The sequence below is a fragment of the Cryptomeria japonica genome, unplaced genomic scaffold (assembly GCF_030272615.1).
Source record: "Cryptomeria japonica unplaced genomic scaffold, Sugi_1.0 HiC_scaffold_633, whole genome shotgun sequence".
Classification (NCBI taxonomy): Eukaryota; Viridiplantae; Streptophyta; class Pinopsida; order Cupressales; family Cupressaceae; genus Cryptomeria; species Cryptomeria japonica.
Window position 1 is genome coordinate 2699 of NW_026729433.1, and position 19802 is coordinate 22500.

General features: G+C 60.4%; 2 non-coding genes across 2 annotated transcripts; both read right to left on the reverse strand.

Annotated features, from left to right (window-relative positions):
- Positions 1-892: 892 nt before the first annotated feature.
- On the reverse strand, positions 893-1011 carry LOC131872516 (5S ribosomal RNA). The gene has a single exon (XR_009370657.1). It is a non-coding gene; the product is annotated as a 5S ribosomal RNA (ribosomal RNA).
- Positions 1012-6977: 5966 nt separating this feature from the next.
- LOC131872517 (5S ribosomal RNA) lies at positions 6978-7096 on the reverse strand. The gene has a single exon (XR_009370658.1). It is a non-coding gene; the product is annotated as a 5S ribosomal RNA (ribosomal RNA).
- Positions 7097-19802: the final 12706 nt, after the last annotated feature.

A 19802-nucleotide genomic window follows, 5' to 3' on the forward strand; every position in this document is an offset into this window, starting at 1 on the left:
AGCCTTGGCTGGGCTGCGCACCTTGGTGGGCGCCATGGTGCGCACCTTTCGTGCGCTCCAAGGTGCGCACGAAGTCGGAGCTCGGTTTGCCCCGGGTGCGCACCTTGGTGGGCGCCATGGTGCACTCCGAGGTGCCCAAGATTGGTGCGCACCAAGGAGCGCTCCGAAGTGCGCTCCAAGGTGCGCAGGTGCGCGCGAAGTCGAAAGTTGGGTAATTGTCCGGTTTGCCTCGGGTGCGCACCTTGCGTGCACCTTCGCCAGGGTGGGCGCCTTGGTGCGCACACCTTTCGGCTGGGCCTGCGCACCCGGGCGCAGCACACACCTTGGCACCCGCGTTTCCTTCATTTAAATTTTTTTTTTTTACAATCTCTCAAGTGGGAAATTCTATAATCTCAACTTTTTTTGCCTTTCAGGAAACTTTTGAATGGAGCGCATCATTGGTGCGCTCCGAAGTGTGCTCCAAGGTGCGCACCTCTGGTGTGCTCCAAAGCTCTCTCTAGCTGCGTGCACCTGCCCCGGCCGCGCACCCGGCCCCCGCCCAGCTTCGCTCACCTGTCCCGGGCGTCTGGTGCGGAACCTTAGAGTAAGAAACATCACCGTGCACCTTGGCCAACGTGCGCGACTCGACCGAGCGCGCACTGGCCGAGGTGCCACACCGATTTCACCTGGGTGCGCGCGCAAGCACCTCGGGCGCACCGGGGTGCGCGCACAACGCCCGGGTTGCACCGTGGCCTGTGTGCTCGGGGCGCCTCGGGTGCGCGCGTCGGGTGTCGCCCCCTGCGCGCGCGGTAGTGCGGGCAGCGCACCCCGGCCCGGCCCGGCCCCGACGAGAACGCAAACGGGCAAAAGGTTTATTCAAATAGCATTGCGACGCCCGGCGAAAAACTAAAAAAGGGTGCAACACCGGGACTTCCCGGGAGGTCACCCATCCCAGTACTACTCCGGCCCAAGCGCGCTTAACTGCGGAGTTCTGATGGGATCCGGTGCACTAACGCTGGTATGATCGCACCCGTTATGAGCTTGTCGCAGTGTGTACTTAGCAAACCGGCGACCCACGTGCGAATCCACCCCGGCCACCCACCCCCGTCGAGGTGCACACCCTCCCTCGCGAAGTGCGCCCCGTTCGCCAAGTGTGAGCCCTGCCCGGGTGCGCGCACCTTGCTAGGGCGTCGGGTGTGCACCCGGCCCGGCCTACGTGCGTGCACCTGGACGGGGCGTCGTGTGCGTGCAGTGTCCCGTCTGCAACGCGGTGCCCACACACCACCTCGGGCGCTAACGACCTGCGCTCACATGTGGGCCGAGTGCACCTTGGTGCATGTTCGGGAGGCGCCTCGGGTGCACGCTCGATCTTGCCCCGGTGCACCAAGGCGCTCGGTTTTGCCCCGGGTGCGGCACTTGGTGCAAGGTGGGCACCCAAAATAGGGATCAAGCACCAAAACACAAGTTTCGGGATGCAAAATGGGACCCAAGGACCACAAATGCGTCCAAGACCCATGATGGGTCCACGAGAACAAAAATGTGTTCCGAGACTTAATAAACAAATATTGGGTTTTAGGAGAAGAAACATGCTCTGATGATGCCCAAAAACGAGAATCGACCCCCGAAAAGGCCACAGGCCAAAAGTGGGATGCGAGACAAAAAAAAATGGGACCCAGAGACCAAAATTGGGTCCCAGGTCGAAGACAGGGCAACCGGACAAGAAACGACCTCTAAGGCTCGAAATGAGTCCCGACGACTAAAACTTGACAAGAAGCACCCATCAGGCACCCAACTCGACACCCATGGGATGCCGACCCACCCGGGCTTCCACCTAGCACACCTTGGCACCCACCCACCCTCGCACCCAACCTCGCACCCAACTTAGCACCTTTGAACCCACATTGGCACTCCACCCCTGACCCTGGCACCTTGGAACCCACATTGGCACTCACCTTGACCCTGGCACCCACCTTTGCACTCACCTTGGGACCCACCCTGGCTCCCACCTCGGCACCCACCCAGACACCCACCTTGGTTCCTTGGCACCCACCTTGGATCCTTGGCACCCACCCCGACACCCACCTTGGCACGCAACTTGGCTACTTGCCACCCACCTTGGCTCCTTGACGCCCACCCCGACAACCACCCCGTGACCTACCCTGGCTAGGGTTGGTGCACACCCACCCTGGTGCCCACCTTGGCACCCACCCCATGACCCACCTTGGCACGCACCTTAGTACCCACCCCCGTTACCCACCCTAGGACCCACCCCGTGACCCACCTTGGCCAGGGTGGGTGCCTTGGTGCGCACAACTTGCCTGGGCTGCACACCAGGGCGGGCTCAAGATGGCACCCCGCGTTCCGTTTTTTTCACTATCTTTCAAAACGGAAATTTTAAAATCTCGTTTTTTTTTTTTTTTTGCCTTTTCTGGAAATTAGTGAAGGCAGCGCATCAAAGGTGCGCAATGCTGGTGCGAACCCCGGGAGCGCTCCGATGTGTGCTCCAAGGTGCGGCGTGCACGAAGTCCGAGCCCGCTTGCCCCGGGTGCGCACCTCGCGAGCACCTTCGCCGGGGTGAGCACCTTGGCTGGGTTGCGCGCCCTGGTGCGCACCAAGGAGCGCTCTGAAGTGTGCTCCAAGGTGCGGCGTGCACGAAGTCGGAGCTCGGTTTGCCCCGGGTGTGCACCTCGGGTGCGCACCTCGCGTGCACCTTCGCTGCGGTGGGCACCTTGGCTGGGTTGCGCGCCTTGGTGGGCACCATGCAGTGCACGAAGTCGGAGCCCGGTTTGCCCCGGGCGCGCACCCTCCGCCAGGGTGGGCACCTTGGTGCGCACAACTTGCCTGGGCTGCGCACCAGGAAGGGCTCAGATGGCACCCGCGTTCCGTTTTTTTTCACTATCTTTCAGAACGGAAATTTTAAAATATCGTTTTTTTTTGCCTTTTTCTGGAAATTAGTGAAGGCAGCGCATCAAAGGTGCGCAAATCGCTGGTGCGAACCTGGGAGCGCTCCGATGTGTGCTCCAAGGTGCGGCGTGCACGAAGTCGGAGCCCGGTTTGCCCCGGGTGCGCCCTGGTGGGCACCATGGTGCGCACCAAGGAGCGCTCCGAAGTGTGCTCCAAGGTGCGGCCCTGCACGAAGTCGGAGCCCGGTTTGCCCCGGGCGTGCACCGCGGGTGGGCACCTTGGTGCGCATTTGCCTTGCCTGGGCTGCGCACCAGGGCGGGCTCAAGATGGCACCCGCGTTCCGTTTTTTTCACTATCTTTCAAAACGGAAATTTTAAAATCTCATTTTTTTTGCCTTTTCTGGAATTAGTGAAGGCAAGCGCATTCAAAGGTGCGCACCTCGCTGCCCACCACGGTGCGCAACGCCGGTGGGCACCCTGGAGTGCTTCGAAGTGTGCTCCAAGGTGCTGCGTGCACGTTGTCGGAGCCCGTTTTGCCCCGGGTGGCACCTCGCGTGCACCTTCGTCGGGGTGGGCACCTTGGCTGGGTTTGCCCCGGCTGCGCTCCGAAGCGGGGTTATTGGGAGCGCCGCCTCTTTTTTTGTCGGAGCGTTTGGTGGGGTTTCTCGCATTGGCTCCTTCCCAGGACCCGGTTGCCACCCTGGCGCGCCACGAAGTCGGAAAGTAGGGTTAATTGCCCGGGTGCGCACCTTGCCAGGGTGGGCACCTTACCTAGGCCTGTTGCACCAGGGCGGGCCTCAAGATGGCACCCGCGTTCCGTTTTTTTTCACTATCTTTCAAAACGGAAATTTTAAAATCTCCTCTTTTTTTTGCCTTTTCTGGAAATTAGTGAAGGCATAGCGCATCAAAGGTGCGCACCTCGCTGCCCACCTTGGTGTGCTCTGAGGTGCGCACCCCGGGAGCGCTACGAAGTGTGCTCCAAGGTGCGGCGTGCACGGTTGTCGGAGCCCGGTTTGCCCCGGGTGCGCACCTCGCCTGCACCTTGGCCGGGGTGGGCACCCTGGCTGGGTTTGCCCAGGGTGCGCTCCGAAGCGGGGTTACTGGAGCGCCCCCTCTTTTTTGTCAGAGCGTTTGGTGGGGTTTCTCGCATTGGCTCTTCCCAGGCCCGGTTGTTGGGTGCGCTCCCACCCTGGCGCGCGCGAAGTTGGAAGTTGGGTTAATTGCCCGGCTGGCGCGCACCTTCGCCAGGGTGGGCACCTTGGTGCGCACAACCTTGGCTGGGCTGCGCACCAGGGCGGGCTCAAGATGGCACCAGCATTCCCTTTTTCTCACTATCTTTCAAAACGGAAATTTTAAAATCTCGTTTTTTTTTGCCTTTTATGGAAATTAGTGAAGGCATCGCATCAAAGGTGCGCACCTCGCTGCCCACCTTGGTGTGCTCCGAGGTGCCCACCACGGTGCGCTCACGAGGTGCCCACCACGGTGCGCAACGCCGGTGCGACCCGGGAGCGCCCCGATGTGTGCTCCAAGGTGCGGCGTGCACGAAAGCCGGACCCCAGGTTTGCCCCGGGTGCCAACCTCGCGTGCACCTTGGTGCGCACACCTTGGCTGGGTTGCGCGGCCTGGTGGGCACCATGGTGCGCACCAAGGAGCGCTCCAAAGTGTGCTCCAAGGTGCGGCGTGCACGAAGTCCTAGCCCGGTTTGCCCCGGGTGCGCACCTTCGCCGCGGTGGGCACCATGGCGTGCACGAAGTCGGAGCCCGGTTTGCCCCGGGTGCGCACCTCGCGTGCACCTTCGCCGGGGTGGGCACCTCGGCTGGGTTGCGCGCCCTGGTGCGCACCAAGGAGCGCTCCGAAGTGTGCTCCAAGGTGCGGCGGTGCACGAAGTCGGAGCCCGGTTTGCCCCGGGTGCGCACCTTCGCCGCGGTGGGCACCCTGGTGCGCACCATGGCGTGCACGAAGTCGGAGCCCGGTTTGCCCCGGGGTGCCGCACCTCGCGTGCACCTTCGGCGGGGTTGCGCGCCCTGGTGCGCACCAAGGAGCGCTCCGAAGTGTGCTCCAAGGTGCGGCGTGCACGAAGTCGGAGCCCGGTTTTGCCCCGGGTGCGCACCTCGCGTGCACCTTCGGCGGGGTTTGCGCGCCCTGGTGGGCACCATGGTGCGCACCAAGGAGCGCTCCGAAGTGTGCTCCAAGGTTGCGGCGTGCACGAGTCGGAGCCCGGTTTGCCCCGGGTGCGCACCTCGCGTGCACCTTCGCCGCGGGTGGGCACCATGGCGTGCACGAAGTCGGAGCCCGGTTTGCCCCGGGTGTGCGCACCTCGCGGTGCACCTTCGCCGGGGTGGGCACCTCGGCTGGGTTGCGCGCCCTGGTGCGCACCAAGGAGCGCTCCGAAGTGTGCTCCAAGGTGCGGCGTGCACGAGTCGGAGCCCGGTTTGCCCCGGGTGCGCACCTCGCGTGCACCTTCGCCGCGGTGGGCCACCATGGCGTGCACGAAGTCGGAGCCCGGTTTGCCCCGGGTGCGCACCCCGCGTGCACCTTCGCCGGGGTGGGCACCTCGGCTGGGTTGCGCGCCCTGGTGCGCACCAAGGAGCGCTCCGAAGTGTGCTCCAAGGTGCGGCGTGCACGAAGTCGGAGCCCGGTTTGCCCCGGGTGCGCACCTCGCGTGCACCCTCGCCGCGGTGGGCACCTTGGCTGGGTTGGGCACCATTGAGCGCTCCGAAGTGTGCTCCAAGGTGCGCACCATGGCCCTCCAAGGTGCGCAGCATGGCGTGCACGAAGTCGGAGCCCGGTTTGCCCGGGTGCGCACCTCGCGTGCACCCTTCGCCAGGGTGGGCACCTCGGTGCGCACACCTTCTCAATGTTTTCTTGCCTTTTCTGGAAATTGGTGAAGGCAGCGCATCAAAGGTGCGCACCTCGGTGTGCTCCGAGGTGCGAACCCGAGAGCGCTCCGAGGTGCCCACGAAGTCGAAAGTCGGGTTAATTGCATTGTTTTACCCCGGGTGCGCTCCGAGGTGCGCAACATCGGTGCGCACCAAGGAGGGCTCCGAAGTGTGCTCCAAGGTGCGCACGATTCGGAGCTCGGTTTGCCCGGGGTGCGCACACCTTGGCTGGGTTGCGCACCCTTTGTGCGCTCCAAGGTGCGCACGAAGTCGGAGCTCGGTTTGCCCCGGGTGCGCACCTTCGCCAGGGTGCGCACCTTGATGCGCACGCCTTGGCTGGGCTGCGCACCTTGGTGGGCGCCATGGTGCGCACCTTTCGTGCGCTCCAAGGTGCGCACGAAGTCGGAGCTCGGTTTGCCCCGGGTGCGCACCTTGGTGGGCGCCATGGTGCACTCCGAGGTGCCCAAGATTGGTGCGCACCAAGGAGCGCTCCGAAGTGCGCTCCAAGGTGCGCAGGTGCGCGCGAAGTCGAAAGTTGGGTTAATTGTCCGGTTTGCCTCGGGTGCGCACCTTGCGTGCACCTTCGCCAGGGTGGGCGCCTTGGTGCGCACACCTTGGCTGGGCTGCGCACCCGGGCGCGCACACCTTGGCACCCGCGTTTCCTTCATTTTAATTTTTTTTTTTTACAATCTCTCAAGTGGGAAATTCTATAATCTCAACTTTTTTTGCCTTTTCAGGAAACTTTTGAATGGAGCGCATCATTGGTGCGCTCCGAAGTGTGCTCCAAGGTGCGCACCTCTGGTGTGCTCCAAAGCTCTCTCCAGCTGCGTGCACCTGCCCCGGCCGCGCACCCGGCCCCGCCCAGCTTCGCTCACCTGTCCCGGGCGTCTGGTGCGGAACCTTAGAGTAAGAAACATCACCGTGCACCTTGGCCAACGTGCGCGACTCGACCGAGCGCGCGCACTGGCCGAGGTGCACACCGATTTCACCTGGGTGTGCGGCGCGCAGCACCTCGGGCGCACCGGGGTGCCGCGCACAACGCCCGGGTTGCACCGTGGCCTGTGTGCTCGGGGCGCCTCGGGTGCGCGCTCGGTGTCGCCCCCGCGCGCGCGGTAGTGCGGGCAGCGCACCCCGGCCCGGCCCGGCCCCGACGAGAACGCAAACGGGCAAAAGGTTTATTCAAATAGCATTGCGACGCCCGGCGAAAAACTAAGAAAGGGTGCAACACCGGGACTTCCCGGGAGGTCACCCATCCCAGTACTACTCCGGCCCAAGCGCGCTTAACTGCGGAGTTCTGATGGGATCCGGTGCACTAACGCTGGTATGATCGCACCCGTTATGAGCTTGTCGCAGTGTGTACTTAGCAAACCGCGACCCACGTGCGAATCCACCCCGGCCACCCACCCCCGTCGAGGTGCACACCCTCCCCTCGCGAAGTGCGCCCCGTTCGCCAAGTGTGAGCCCTGCCCGGGTGCGCGCACCTTGCTAGGGCGTCGGGTGTGCACCCGGCCCGGCCTACGTGCGTGCACCTGGACGGGGCGTCGTGTGCGTGCAGTGTCCCGTCTGCAACGCGGTGCCCCACACACCACCTCGGGCGCAACGACCTGCGCTCACATGTGGGCCGAGTGCACCTTGGTGCATGTTCGGGGCGCCTCGGGTGCACGCTCGATCTTGCCCCGGTGCACCGAAGGCGCTCGGTTTGCCCCCGGGTGCGCACTTGGTGCAAGGTGGGCACCCAAAATAGGGATCAAGCACCAAAACACAAGTTTCGGGATGCAAAATGGGACCCAAGGACCACAAATGCGTTCCAAGACCCATGATGGGTCCACGAGAACAAAAATGTGTTCCGAGACTTAATAAACAAATATTGGGTTTTAGGAGAAGAAAACATGCTCTGATGCCCAAAACGAGAATCGACCCCGAAAAGGCCACAGGCCAAAAGTGGGATGCGAGACAAAAAAAAATGGGACCCGAGGACCAAAATTGGGTTCCCAGGTCGAAGACAGGGGCAACCGGACAAGAAACGACCTCTAAGGCTCGAAATGAGTCCCGACGACTAAAACTTGACAAGAAGCACCCATCAGGCACCCAACTCGACACCCATGGGATGCCGACCACCCGGGCTTCCACCTAGCACACCTTGGCACCCACCCACCCTCGCACACCAACCTCGCACCCAAACTTAGCACCTTTGAACCCACATTGGCACTCACCCTGACCCTGGCACCTTGGAACCCACATTGGCACTCACCTTGACCCTGGCACCCCACCTTTGCACTCACCTTGGGACCCACCCTGGCTCCCACCTCGGCACCCACCCCAGACACCCACCTTGGTTCCTTGGCACCCACCTTGGATCCTTGGCACCCACCCCGACACCCACCTTGGCACGCAACTTGGCTACTTGCCACCCACCTTGGCTCCTTGACGCCCACCCCCGACAACCACCCCGTGACCTACCCTGGCTAGGGTTGGTGCACACCCACCCTGGTGCCCACCTTGGCACCCACCCCATGACCCACCTTGGCACGCACCTTAGTACCCACCCTGTTACCCACCCTAGGACCCACCCGTGACCCACCTTGGCCAGGGTGGGTGCACCCACCCTGGTGCCCACCTTGGGCACCCACCCATCCTAGCACCCAGCCTGTGACCGGGCTTGGAACCCAACCTTGCACCCGTCTTGGCCAGTGTGGGTGCGCACCCATCCTGGCACCCACGTTGTGACACACCCTTTAACCCACGCACCCTAGCAGCCACGTTGGCACCCACCTTGGAACACAACCTAGCAACTTGGCACCCACCCCGTGACCCACCTTGGCATCCACCATAGCAGTCGCCCACTTGGCACCCACCTTGGAACCCAAGTTGGCACCCACCTCGGCACCCACCTTGACACTTGTGGACCCACCTTGCCACTCACCCTAGCATCGACCCATCCTAGCACCCACCCTGGCACCTTTGCACCCTAGCACTCACCCATCCTAGCACCTAACCTGTGACCCACCTTGACACTCACCCTCGCACCCACCTTGGAACCCAACCTAGCACCCACCACCCTGACACCAACCCTAGCACCTACCCACCCTTGCACCCACCCTGTGACCCATCTTGGCACCCACCCATCCTACCACTCAAACCTATCACCCACCTTCTCACCCACCTTGGCATCCACCTTAGCACCCACCCACACTGGCACCTTGGCACCCACCTCGGGCAAGGTGGGTGCACACCCACCCTGACACCCAATTTAGAACCAACGAGCATGTTACCCACCTTGGCACCCACATTGCAGCCCACCCTAGTACCCACCCTATGACCCACATTGGCATCCACAACCCTAGCACCCAGGCACCTCGACACCCGCCCTTGACACGCACCCTAGCACTAAACCTGTGACCCACCTTGGAACTCACCCTAGAACCCACCCACCCTGTGAACCACCTTGGCATCCACCTTAGCACCCACCCACCTTGGCACCCACTCTAGCACTTCACCCATCCTAACACCCAACTTGTTACCCACCTTGGCACCCGCCCTCGCGTCCACCTTGAAACCCACCCTAGCACCCACCCACGCAGGAGCCCACCTTGGCACCCAACCTAACACCCACGCATCCTGGCACCCAACTTGTGACCCACCTTGGAACCCACCCTAGTACCCACCTTTGAACCCACTATATCACCAACCCACCTTGGCACCCACCCTATGACCCTCTTTGGAATCCACCCTAGCACGCACCCACCCTGGCACCCACCATGGAGCGCACCCTAGCACCCACCCACCTCGGCACGCACCTCAACACCCACCTTGGTGTGCGCACTGCGCCAACCTCTCAAAGACCCTTTGTGGTGCGCTCCAAAGTGTACACCTTTGGTGCGCTCCAAGGTGCGCACCTTTGGTGCACACCGAGGTGCACACCAAAGTGTGCACCGAGGTGAGCACCAAAGTGCACTCCAAGGTGCACACCAAGGCGTGCACCTTTGGTGCGGTCAATGCAAACGAATTCGGAAGTTGGGGTCGATGTCCTAATCGCTGCTGCAGACTACACGTATGAGAATCGGACAAATAGCTTTATATAGGGGAGTGTTGCGTTTGATGGGTCGACTCCCCTGGTTGTGTGCACTGCACCAACTTCAAAGACCCTGTCTTGTTTAAGAAGTCAAAAGTTGGGGTGGAATGTCCTAATCATTGCTGCAGTCTACGCATGTATGAGAATCAGACAAATAGCTTATATAGGGGAGGTGTTGCATTCGGTGGGTTGACTCCCCTGGTTGTGCGCACTGCGCCAACCTCAAAGACCCCGCATAGCAGAAGAAGTCGGAAGTCGGATTTTGGTGAGCACCAAGGCGTGCACCTTTGGTGCGGTCAACGCAGACGAATTCAGAAGTTGGGGTGGATGTCCTAATCGTTGTTGCAGGCTACACATGTATGAGAATCAGACAAATAGCTTATATAGGGGAGGTGTTGGGTTTGATGGGTCAACTCCCTTGGTTGTGCGCATTACGCCAACCTCAAAGACCTTGTTTTCGTTAAGAAGTCAAAAGTTGGGGTCAATGTCCTAATGGCTCCTGTAGGCTACACATGTATGAGAATCGGACAAATAGCTTATATAGGGGAGGTGTTGGGTTTGATGGGTCGACTCCCCTGGTTGTGCGCATTACGTCAACCTCAAAGACCTTGTTTTCGTTAAGAAGTCAAAAGTTGGGGTCGATGTCCTAATTGCTCCTGTAGACTACACATGTATGAGAATCAGACAAATAGCTTATATAGGGGAGGTGTTGGGTTTGATGGGTTGACTCCCCTAGTTGTTCGCATTACACCAACCTCAAAGACCTTGTTTTCGTTTAGAAGCCGAAAGTTGGGGTCGATGTCCTAATTGCTCCTGCAGGCTACGCATGTATGAGAATCAGACAAATAGCTTATATAGGGGAGGTGTTGGGTTTGATGGGTCGACTCCCCTGGTTGTGCGCATTGCGCCAACCTCAAAGACCCTGCATTGCGGATGAAGTCGAAAGTCAGAGTTTGGTGTGCTACAAGGTGTGGTCGAAGGTGCTCACCTAGGTGTGCACCTTTGGAGCGCAGGAAAAGTGCCCTCCAAAAGTGCGCACCTTTGGAGTGCACAAAAGTGCCCTCCAAAAGTGCGCACCTTTGGAGCGCACAAAAGTGCCCTCCAAAAAGTGCCCTCCAAAAGTGCGCACCTTTGGAGCGCACAAAAGTGCCCTCCAAAAAGTGCCCTCCAAAAGTGCGCACCTTTGGAGTGCAGAAAAGTGCCCTCCAAAAAGTGCCCTCCAAAAGTGTGCACCTTTGGAGTGCACAAAAGTGCCCTCCAAAAGTGCGCACCTTTGGAGCGCAGAAAAGTGCCCTCCAAAAAGTGCCCTCCAAAAGTGCGCACCTTTGGAGCGCAGAAAAGTGCCCTCCAAAAAGTGCCCTCCAAAAGTGCGCACCTTTGGAGCGCAGAAAAGTGCCCTCCAAAAAGTGCCCTCCAAAAGTGCGCACCTTTGGAGCGCAGAAAAGTGCCCTCCAAAAAGTGCCCTCCAAAAGTGCGCACCTTTGGAGCGCACAAAAGTGCCCTCCAAAAAGTGCCCTCCAAAAGTGCGCACCTTTGGAGCGCACAAAAGTGCCCTCCAAAAGTGCGCACCTTTGGAGCGCACAAAAGTGCCCTCCAAAAGTGCGCACTTTTGGTGCGCACCAAGGCGCTGGTTCGGTCGTTGCAGGCGAGTTCGGAAGTTGGGGTCGATGTCCTGAGCGGAGGTGCAAACTACACAGGTGTCGGAATCGGACAAATAGCTTATATAGGGGAGGTGTATGCTTCGATGGGTCGACTCCCCAGGTTGAGCGCACCGCGCCAACCTCAAAGACCCTACGGTATGGATGAAGTCGGAAGTTGGGTCCGATGACCGATTCGATTAGTAGGTATGCTCATGAGGTCGGAATTTGGGTCCGATGACCTGCCATGTGCAGGAAGGCGAATGTTGGCACTGTGCGTTGCAAGGTGCACACCAAGGTGCTGGTGCGGTCTTTTTAGTCGAGTTCGGAAGTTGGGGTCGATGTCCTGATCGGAGGTGCAAGCTACACAGGTGTGGGAATCGGACAAATAGCTTATATAGGGGAGGTGTATGCTTCGTTGGGTCGACTCCCCGGGTTGAGCGCACCGCGCCAACCTCAAAGACCCTACGGTATGGATGAAGTCGGAAGTTGGGTCCGATGACCGATTCGATATGTAGGCATACTCGCGAGGTCGGAATTTGGGTCCGATGACCTGCCATGTGCAGGAAGGCGAATGTTGGCACTGTGCGTTGCAAGGTGCGCACCAAGGCGCTGGTTCGGTCGTTGCAGGCGAGTTCGGAAGTTGGGGTCGATGTCCTGATCGGAGGTGCAAACTACACAGGTGTGGGAATCGGACAAATAGCTTATATAGGGGAGGTGTATGCTTCGTTGGGTCGACTCCCCGGGTTGAGCGCACCGCGCCAACCTCAAAGACCCTACGGTATGGATGAAGTCGGAAGTTGTGTCCGATGACCGATTCGATATGTAGGCATACTCGCGAGGTCGGAATTTGGGTCCGATGACCTGCCATGTGCAGGAAGGCGAATGTTGGGACTGTGCGTCGCAAGGTGCGCACCAAGGCGCTGGTGCCGTCGTTGCAGTCGAGTTCGGAAGTTGGGGTCGATGTCCTGGTCAGAGGTGCAAACTACACAGGTGTGGGAATCGGACAAATAGCTTATATAGGGGAGGTGTATGCTTCGATGGGTCGACTCCCCGGGTTGAGCGCACCGCGCCAACCTCAAAGACCCTACAGTATGGATGAAGTCGGAAGTTGGGTCCGATGACCGATTCGATACGTAGGCATATTGGCGAGGTCTGAATTTGTGTCCGATGACCTGCCATGCGCAGGAAGGCGGAATTTGGGTCCGATGACCGAGTTGATGGCGTGCCATGCGCAGAAAGGCGGAATTTGGGTCCGATGACCGAGTTGATGTTGATGGCCCGCCATGCACAGGAAGGCGGAATTTGGGTCCGATGACCGATTTGAAGGCGTGCCATGCGCAGAAAGGCGGAGTTTGGGTCCGATGACCGAGTTGATATTGATGGCCCGCCATGCGCAGGAAGGCGGAATTTGGGTCCGATGACCTGACATACGCATGGAGTCCGACTCGGGGGCCGATGTTCGATTCGATGACTTGCATTGTGGGTAAAGTCGGAAGTTGTGGTCTTTGACCCGATTCGATGACCAGACTTCGGCTGCTTGAGAATCGGACAAATAACTTATATAGGGGAGGTAGTGTTCTCGAGCATCCTCCCCCCGTGCCCGTTTATGTCGATTGATGCTGGTGCTCGACTGGTTGGAGCGCTCGGATGCAAAAATCTTGCACCAGGATTTATCGATTGTGATGGACACGGCAAGTCTCCTGATTGCTATGCAGGAGCTCATCGTGAATCTCTATGCGGCCTTGGTATGGACTCGACCTGCGGAATGGTTCGGCAATGGTAGTCGCTCCAACACGTCCTTGCAATGGCCACAGAGGTGATTCGACTAGAGCTCCAGTCTAGCTTTTGGGTTGCTTGGCGGACTGGTATAGCCGCGATCGAGTTCCGGCCATGAACGTTTTAGATAGCTCTTGGGCTTTCTGGGACGGAAGTCGGAAGTTTGGGCTGTTGTCCGATTTGATGACCATTCTTCGGATGTGTGAGAATCGGACAAATAACTTATATAGGGGACTGTGTTGTCTCACGCAGCCCCCTCCGTGCCCCTCTATCTCGACCGATGTTGGTGCTTGAAAGGGTTGGGATCGCTCGGATTTATAAACGTGCACCACCATTTGTCGAGTGTGAGGGACGCGGCAGGTCTCCTAAATGCTATACGGGCGCTCTCTGAGAATCTCTATCCGGCCTCGACACAGACTAGTCTTGCTGAATGGTTTGGCACTGGTAGTCGATCCAACACGTCGTTGTTGTGGCCGCCTAGGCGATTCGATTCGAGCCCCCGTCTAGCTTTTGGGTTGCTTGGCGGATTTTGCCCTATCCGCAAGTGAGCTCGGTCCCTAAACGTTCGAGAAACCCGATTGCTATGCGCCGACTCTCTTTCTTGCGAGCCTCCATCTAGCTTTTGGGTCTCTACGGAACGGAAGTCGGAATCTGGGACCGTTGTTTGATTCGACGAGGCAGACTACGGTTGTGCGAGAATCGGACAAATAACTTATATAGGGGAGGTGTTGACTGGAGCATTCTCCCCCGTGCCCCTCTAACTCGACCAATGCTGGCGCTCGAACGGTGGTAGCGCTCGGATTTTCGTTGAGCGCCAGCATTGGTCGATTTAGAGGGGCATGCGAGATTCCCGAATGCTATGCGAGGGCTCTAACGGAAATGTCTATTGGTTTCGGTATGGATGCAATTGCGAGTGGTTCGGCAAAGGTAGTCGTTCCGATGCGTCCATGTCGTGGCCAAATCGATAATTCGATTTGAGCCCTCGTATAGCATTTGGGTCTCTCGATGTGATTCCGCATTCCAGTCCCTTTGGGCACTGCTTGAGCCGCATCCCAGGGGGTTCCCTTCCCAATAATCTGCCTCGCAACCCGATTGCTATGCGGTGAGGCTCCTCGGCCGCCTCGGAACTATCTGTGTATCAGACGCATCGCGGGATAAGGGGTTGGCAACGGTAGTCGCCCCAAGCGCGTCCGATGCTTGGACCATTCCGAGGCGGCCCTGAAGCCTCTTCCGTCTAGCCGTTGGGTCCTTCTCGCCGCATCCCTTGCCTCGCACCCCGATTGCTATGCGGTGAGGCTCCTCGGCCGCCTTGGAACTATCTGTGTATCAGACGCATCGCGGGATAAGGGGTTGTCACTGGTAGTCGCCCCAAGCGCGTCCGATGCTTGGACCATTCCGAGGCGGCCCTGAAGCCTCTTCCGTCTAGCCGTTGGGTCCTTCTCGCCGCATCCCTCGACTCGCACCCCGATTGCTATGCGGTGAGGCTCCTCGGCCGCCTTGGAACTATCTGTGTATCGGACGCGTCGCGGGATAAGGGGTTGTCACTGGTAGTCGCCCCAAGCGCGTCCGATGCTTGGACCATTCCGAGGCGGCCCTGAAGCCTCTTCCGTCTAGCCGTTGGGTCCTTCTCGCCGCATCCCTCGCCTCGCACCCCGATTGCTATGCGGTGAGGCTCCTCGGCCGCCTTGGAACTATCTGTGTATCGGACGCGTCGCGGGATAAGGGGTTGTCACTGGTAGTCGCCCCAAGCGCGTGCGATGCATGGACCATTCCCAGGCGGCCCTGAAGCCTCTTCCGTCTAGCCGTTGGGTCCTTCTCGCCGCATCCCTCGCCTCGCACCCCGATTGCTATGCGGTGAGGCTCCTCGGCCGCCTTGGAACTATCTGTGTATCGGACGCGTCGCGGGATAAGGGGTTGTCACTGGTAGTCGCCCCAAGCGCGTCCGATGCTTGGACCATTCCGAGGCGGCCCTGAAGCCTCTTCCGTCTAGCCGTTGGGTCCTTCTCGCCGCATCCCTCGCCTCGCACCCCGATTGCTATGCGGTGAGGCTCCTCGGCCGCCTTGGAACTATCTGTGTATCGGACGCGTCGCGGGATAAGGGGTTGTCACTGGTAGTCGCCCCAAGCGCGTCCGATGCTTGGACCATTCCGAGGCGGCCCTGAAGCCTCTTCCGTCTAGCCGTTGGGTCCTTCTCGCCGCATCCCTCGCCTCGCACCCCGATTGCTATGCGGTGAGGCTCCTCGGCCGCCTTGGAACTATCTGTGTATCGGACGCGTCGCGGGATAAGGGGTTGTCACTGGTAGTCGCCCCAAGCGCGTCCGATGCTTGGACCATTCCGAGGCGGCCCTGAAGCCTCTTCCGTCTAGCCGTTGGGTCCTTCTCGCCGCATCCCTCGCCTCGCACCCCGATTGCTATGCGGTGAGGCTCCTCGGCCGCCTTGGAACTATCTGTGTATCGGACGCATCGCGGGATAAGGGGTTGTCACTGGTAGTCGCCCCAAGCGCGTCCGATGCTTGGACCATTCCGAGGCGGCCCTGAAGCCTCTTCCGTCTAGCCGTTGGGTCCTTCTCGCCGCATCCCTCGCCTCGCACCCCGATTGCTATGCGGTGAGGCTCCTCGGCCGCCTTGGAACTATCTGTGTATCGGACGCGTCGCGGGATAAGGGGTTGTCACTGGTAGTCGCCCCAAGCGCGTCCGATGCTTGGACCATTCCGAGGCGGCCCTGAAGCCTCTTCCGTCTAGCCGTTGGGTCCTTCTCGCCGCATCCCTCGCCTCGCACCCCGATTGCTATGCGGTGAGGCTCCTCGGCCGCCTTGGAACTATCTGTGTATCGGACGCGTCGCGGGATAAGGGGTTGTCACTGGTAGTCGCCCCAAGCGCGTCCGATGCTTGGACCATTCCGAGGCGGACCTGAAGCCTCTTCCGTCTAGCCGTTGGGTCCTTCTCGCCGCATCCCTCGCCTCGCACCCCGATTGCTATGCGGTGAGGCTCCTCGGCCGCCTTGGAACTATCTGTGTATCGGACGCGTCGCGGGATAAGGGGTTGTCACTGGTAGTCGCCCCAAGCGCGTCCGATGCTTGGACCATTCCGAGGCGGCCCTGAAGCCTCTTCCGTCTAGCCGTTGGGTCCTTCTTGCCGCATCCCTCGCCTCGCACCCCGATTGCTATGCGGTGAGGCTCCTCGGCCGCCTTGGAACTATCTGTGTATCGGACGCGTCGCGGGATAAGGGGTTGTCACTGGTAGTCGCCCCAAGCGCGTCCGATGCTTGGACCATTCCGAGGCGGCCCTGAAGCCTCTTCCGTCTAGCCGTTGGGTCCTTCTCGCCGCATCCCTCGCCTCGCACCCCGATTGCTATGCGGTGAGGCTCCTCGGCCGCCTTGGAACTATCTGTGTATCGGACGCGTCGCGGGATAAGGGGTTGTCACTGGTAGTCGCCCCAAGCGCGTCCGATGCTTGGACCATTCCGAGGCGGCCCTGAAGCCTCTTCCGTCTAGCCGTTGGGTCCTTCTCGCCGCATCCCTCGCCTCGCACCCCGATTGCTATGCGGTGAGGCTCCTCGGCCGCCTTGGAACTATCTGTGTATCGGACGCGTCGCGGGATAAGGGGTTGTCACTGGTAGTCGCCCCAAGCGCGTCCGATGCTTGGACCATTCCGAGGCGGCCCTGAAGCCTCTTCCGTCTAGCCGTTGGGTCCTTCTCGCCGCATCCCTCGCCTCGCACCCCGATTGCTATGCGGTGAGGCTCCTCGGCCGCCTTGGAACTATCTGTGTATCGGACGCGTCGCGGGATAAGGGGTTGTCACTGGTAGTCGCCCCAAGCGCGTCCGATGCTTGGACCATTCCGAGGCGGCCCTGAAGCCTCTTCCGTCTAGCCGTTGGGTCCTTCTCGCCGCATCCCTCGCCTCGCACCCCGATTGCTATGCGGTGAGGCTCCTCGGCCGCCTTGGAACTATCTGTGTATCGGACGCGTCGCGGGATAAGGGGTTGTCACTGGTAGTCGCCCCAAGCGCGTCCGATGCTTGGACCATTCCGAGGCGGACCTGAAGCCTCTTCCCTCTAGCCGTTGGGGCTTTCTCGCCGCATCCCTCGCCTCGCACCCCGATTGCTATTCGGTGAGGCTCCTCGGCCGCCTTGGAACTATCTGTGTATCGGACGCATCGCGGGATAAGGGGTTGGCAGTGGTAGTCGCCCCAAGCGCGTCCGATGCTTGGACCATTCCGAGGCGGCCCTGCAGCCTCTTCCGTCTAGCCGTTGGGGCCATCTCGCTGCATCCCCCACCTCGCACCACGATTGCTATGCGGTGAGGCTCCTTGGCCGCCTCGGAACTATCTGTGTATCGGACGCATCGCGGGATAAGGGGTTGTCACTGGTAGTCGCCCCAAGCGCGTCCGATGCTTGGACTATTCCGAGGCGGCCCTGCAGCCTCTTCCGTCTAGCCGTTGGGGCCATCTCGCCGCATCCCCCAGCTCCTCGGCCGCCTCGGAACTATCTGTGTATCGGACGCATCGCGGGATAAGGGGTTGGCAGTGGTAGTCGCCCCAAGCGCGTTCGATGCTTGGACTATTCCGAGGCGGCCCCGCAGCCTCTTCCGTCTACCCTTTGGGGCCATCTCGCCGCATCCCTCGCCTCGCACCCCGATTGCTATGCGGTGAGGCTCCTCGGCCGCCTGGGAACTATCTTCGTATCGGATGCATCGCGGGATAAGGGGTTGTCACTGGTAGTCGCCCCAAGCGCGTCCGATGCTTGGACTATTCCGAGGCGGCCCTGTGGCCTCTTCCGTCTAGCCGTTGGGGCCATCTCGCCGCATCCCTCACCTCGCACCCCCATTGCTATGCGGTGAGGCTCCTCGGCCGCCTTGGAACTGTCTTCGTATCGGAAGCATCGCGGGATAAGGGGTTGTCACTGGTAGTCGCCCCAAGCGCGTCCGATGCTTGGACTATTCCGAGGCGGCCCTGCAGCCTCTTCCGTCTAGCCGTTGGGGCCATCTCGCCGCATCCCCCACCTCGCACCCGGATTGCTATGCGGTGAGGCTCCTCGGCCGCCTTGGAACTATCTTCGTATCGGACGCATCGCGGGATAAGGGGTTGTCACTGGTAGTCGCCCCAAGCGCGTCCGATGCTTGGACTATTCCGACGCGGCCCTGTGGCCTCTTCCGTCTAGCCGTTGGGGCCATCTCGCCGCATCCCCCACCTCGCACCCCGATTGCTATGCGGTGAGGCTCCTCGGCCGCCTTGGAACCATCTTCGTATCGGACGCATCGCGGGATGAGGGGTTGTCACTGGTAGTCGCCCCAAGCGCGTCCGATGCTTGGACCATTCCGAGGCGGCCCTGAAGCCTCTTCCGTCTAGCCGTTGGGGCCTTCCCGCCCCATCCCTCGCCTCGCACCCCCGATTGCTATGCGGTGAGGCTCCTCGGCCGCCTTGGAACCATCTGTGTATCGGACGCATCGCGGGATAAGGGGTTGGCACTGGTAGTCGCCCCAAGCGCGTCCGATGCTTGGAGCATTCCGAGGTGGCCCTGAAGCCTCTTCCGTCTAGCCGTTGGGGCCTTCCCGCCCCATCCCTCGCCTCGCACCCCGATTGATATGCGGTGAGGCTCCTCGGCCGCCTTGGAACTATCTGTGTATCGGACGCATCGCGGGATAAGGGGTTGGCACTGGTAGTCGTCCCAATCGCGTCCGATGCTTGGACCATTCCGAGGCGGCCCTGCAGCCTCTTCCGTTTAGCCGTCGGGGCCTTCCCGCCGCATCCCTCGCCTCGCATCCCGATTCCTATGCGGTGAGTCTTCTCGGCCGCCGCGGAACTATACCTGTTATTGCTACTGCATCCTTCGGCTGGTAACCTCCTCTGCCGCCTTGGAACGTTCTCTTTGTCGGACGCGTCGCGGGATAAGGGGTTGGCACTGGTAGTCGCCCCAAGCGCGCCCGATGCATAGACCGCTCCGAGTTGACCTTGCTTTCAGCCTCTCACATGCATAGACCTCTCTGAGTCGACCCTGCAGCCTCTCACGTTTAGCCTTTGGAATCTCGCCTCACAACATGATTGCTATCCTTGATGCATCCCTTGCCTCGAGCCCTGATTGCTTTCTTGGCTGCATCCCTCCTCTCCTCACAGCCCGGTTGTCATCACTGCTTCATCCGTCGCTTCATGCATTCTGGCTGCTGGGCCCTTCCCACCGCACACCTCGATTGCTATCTCTTCTGCATCACACACCCCGATTGCTATCTCTGCTACATCCCTCGGCTCTCACTTCTGCATCCTTCGCCTCCCACCTCGATTGCTATCAATGCTGCATCCGTAACCTCACACCCCGATTGCTATGCGGGGAGGCTCCTTGGCCGCCTTGGAAATTTCTGTGTGTCGGACGCACCGCGGGATAAGGGGTTGGCACTGGTAGTCGCCCCAAGTGCGCCCGATTCTTAGACCGCTTCGAGGTGACCTCGTAGCCTCTTTCGTCCAGGCTTCCTGCCTTCAACGCCCTTTTTACACCTCGATTGCTATGCGCGGGCTCGTTGGCGTCTATCACCTCTCTGCGAAGAGTGGCACGATGATTGTT